Source organism: Entelurus aequoreus, linkage group LG21, assembly GCF_033978785.1.
Source record: "Entelurus aequoreus isolate RoL-2023_Sb linkage group LG21, RoL_Eaeq_v1.1, whole genome shotgun sequence".
NCBI classification, from domain to species: domain Eukaryota; kingdom Metazoa; phylum Chordata; class Actinopteri; order Syngnathiformes; family Syngnathidae; genus Entelurus; species Entelurus aequoreus.
Genome location: NC_084751.1, coordinates 7,907,357 through 7,911,730, shown reverse-complemented (window position 1 = coordinate 7,911,730; position 4,374 = coordinate 7,907,357).

Below are 4,374 nucleotides of genomic sequence, written 5' to 3'. Positions count from 1 at the left end.
ATCATCATCATCATCTTCTTCTCCTTCTTCTTCTTCTTCTTCTTCTTCTTCTCGCCATGACTGGGCGGTGACGTCACGTGGACCAGCCTCCACCCGTGCGGCGCACGCACATCAATACTTGGAGTTCAATTAAAAACTTTAGGTACTTTTTTTTTATGGCAACAATCCAAAAATGACATGCATCCATCCATTTTCTACCGCTTGTCCCTTTTGGGGTCGCGGGGGGGGGGGGGGGGGGGGGGGTGTGAAGTGAAGTGAATTATATTTATATAGCGCTTTTCTCTAGTGACTCAAAGTGCTTTTAGATAGTGAAAGCCAATATCTAAGTTACGCTGCAGCCTAGCTCAGCTGCATTCGGGCGGAAGGCGGGGTGCAGCCTGGACAAGTCGCCCCCTCATCGCAACAACCCCTCAGAAATATATATTTCTAAACATAAAAATTGGATTTGAAATGAAAAAAAAAATTGAAATTGCAATTTTTTTGTTTGCAAAAATTTATTTTTTTGTTACGACTCATTTTGAGCAAGATGTCAGAAGCATTCTCATTGGTCAGTATTTTCATTGGTCAGTATTTTCATTGGTCAGTATTTTCATTGGTCAGTATTTTCATTGGTCAGTGTTTTCATTGGTCAATATTCTCATTGGTCAGTATTCTCATTGGTCAGTATGCTCATTGGTCAGTATTTTCATTGGTCAGTATTTTCATTGGTCAGTATTTTCATTGGTCAGTGTTTTCATTGGTCAATATTCTCATTGGTCAGTATGCTCATTGGTCAGTATTCTCATTGGTCAGTATTTTCATTGGTCAGTATTTTCCCTCCAAACGTCTTCAAGCAGTCAGCAGACACGAATTCGGGCGGAAGGCGGGGTGCAGCCTGGACAAGTCGCCACCTCATCACAGGGCCAACAACCCCTCAAAAATCTATATTTGTAGACATAAATATTGGATTTGAAAGAAAATAATTGGGGGAAAAAAATACTGAAATTGCAATTTTTTGTTTGCAAATCTTTTTAAAAAATGGTCACCATTTTTTTAATTTTTACATTATTATTATATTTTTTTTTAAATAAACCTTTATTTATAATTTTTAACATGACAGGTGGACATGACAGGTGTACATGACAGGTGGACATGACAGGTAGACATGACAGGTAGACATGACAGGTGGACATGACAGGTGGACATGACAGGTAGACATGACAGGTGGACATGACAGGTGGACATGACAGGTGGACATGACAGGTGGACATGACAGGTGGACATGACAGGTGGACATGACAGGTGTACATGACAGGTGTACATGACAGGTGGACATGACAGGTGGACATGACAGGTAGACATGACAGGTGGACATGACAGGTGGACATGACAGGTGGACATGACAGGTGGACATGACAGGTGGACATGACAGGTAGACATGACAGGTGGACATGACAGGTGGACATGACAGGTGGACATGAGGTGTACATGACAGGTGTACATGACAGGTGGACATGACAGGTAGACATGACAGGTAGACATGACAGATGGACATGACAGGTGGACATGACAGGTGGACATGACAGGTGTACATGACAGGTGGACATGACAGGTAGACATGACAGGTGGACATGACAGGTGGACATGACAGGTGGACATGACAGGTGGACATGAGGTGGACATGACAGGTGGACATGACAGGTGGACATGACAGGTGGACATGACAGGTGGACATGACAGGTAGACATGACAGGTAGACATGACAGGTGGACATGACAGGTGGACATGACAGGTGGACATGACAGGTGGACATGACAGGTGGACATGAGGTGGACATGACAGGTGGACATGACAGGTGGACATGACAGGTGGACATGAGGTGGACATGACAGGTGGACATGACAGGTAGACATGACAGGTGGACATGAGGTGGACATGACAGGTGTACATGACAGGTGGACATGACAGGTAGACATGACAGGTGGACATGACAGGTGGACATGACAGGTGGACATGACAGGTGGACATGACAGGTAGACATGACAGGTGGACATGACAGGTGGACATGAGGTGGACATGACAGGTGTACATGACAGGTGGACATGACAGGTAGACATGACAGGTGGACATGACAGGTGGACATGACAGGTGGACATGACAGGTGGACATGAGGTGGACATGACAGGTGGACATGACAGGTGGACATGACAGGTGGACATGACAGGTGGACATGACAGGTGGACATGACAGGTGGACATGACAGGTAGACATGACAGGTGGACAGGACAGGCGGACATGAGGTGTACATGACAGGTGGACATGACAGGTGGACATGACAGGTAGACATGACAGGTGGACAGGACAGGCGGACATGAGGTGGACATGACAGGTGGACATGACAGGTGGACATGAGGTGGACATGACAGGTGGACATGACAGGTGGACATGACAGGTAGACATGACAGGTGGACATGACAGGTGGACATGACAGGTGGACATGACAGGTGGACATGAGGTGGACATGACAGGTGGACATGACAGGTGGACATGACAGGTGGACATGACAGGTAGACATGACAGGTAGACATGACAGGTGGACATGACAGGTGGACATGACAGGTGGACATGACAGGTGGACATGAGGTGGACATGACAGGTGGACATGACAGGTGGACATGACAGGTGGACATGACAGGTGGACATGACAGGTGGACATGACAGGTGGACATGAGGTGGACATGACAGGTGGACATGACAGGTGGACATGACAGGTGGACATGAGGTGGACATGACAGGTGGACATGACAGGTAGACATGACAGGTGGACATGAGGTGGACATGACAGGTGTACATGACAGGTGGACATGACAGGTAGACATGACAGGTGGACATGACAGGTGGACATGACAGGTGGACATGACAGGTGGACATGACAGGTAGACATGACAGGTGGACATGACAGGTGGACATGAGGTGGACATGACAGGTGTACATGACAGGTGGACATGACAGGTAGACATGACAGGTGGACATGACAGGTAGACATGACAGGTGGACATGACAGGTGGACATGACAGGTGGACATGACAGGTGGACATGACAGGTGGACATGAGGTGGACATGACAGGTGGACATGACAGGTGGACATGACAGGTGGACATGACAGGTGGACATGACAGGTGGACATGACAGGTGGACATGACAGGTAGACATGACAGGTGGACAGGACAGGCGGACATGACAGGTGGACATGACAGGCAGACATGACAGGTAGACATGACAGGCAGACATGACAGGTAGACAGGACAGGTGGACATGACAGGTGGACATGACAGGTGGACATGACAGGTGGACATGAGGTGGACATGACAGGTGGACATGACAGGTGGACATGACAGGTGGACATGACAGGTGGACATGACAGGTGGACATGACAGGTGGACATGACAGGTAGACATGACAGGTAGACATGACAGGTGGACATGACAGGTGGACATGACAGGTGGACATGACAGGTGGACATGACAGGTGGACATGAGGTGGACATGACAGGTGGACATGACAGGTGGACATGACAGGTAGACATGACAGGTGGACATGACAGGTGGACATGACAGGTAGACATGACAGGTGGACATGACAGGTGGACATGACAGGTGGACATGACAGGTGGACATGACAGGTGGACATGACAGGTGTACATGACAGGTGTACATGACAGGTGGACATGACAGGTGGACATGACAGGTGGACATGAGGTGGACATGACAGGTAGACATGACAGGTGGACATGACAGGTGGACATGACAGGTAGACATGACAGGTGGACATGACAGGTGGACATGACAGGTGGACAGGACAGGTGGACATGACAGGTAGACATGACAGGTGGACATGACAGGTGGACATGACAGGTGGACATGACAGTTGGACATGACAGGTGGACATGACAGGTGGACATGACAGGTAGACGTGACAGGTGGACATGACAGGTAGACATGACAGGTGGACATGACAGGTAGACATGACAGGTGGACATGACAGGTGGACATGACAGGTGGACATGACAGGTGGACATGACAGTTGGACATGACAGGTAGACATGACAGGTGGACATGACAGGTGGACATGACAGGTGGACATGACAGGTGGACATGACAGGTAGACATGACAGGTGGACATGACAGGTGGACATGACAGGTGGACATGACAGGTGGACATGACAGTTGGACATGACAGGTAGACATGACAGGTGGACATGACAGGTGGACATGACAGGTAGACATGACAGGTGGACATGACAGGTGGACATGACAGGTGGACATGACAGATGGACATGACAGGTAGACATGACAGGTGGACATGACAGGTGGACATGACAGGTAGACATGACAG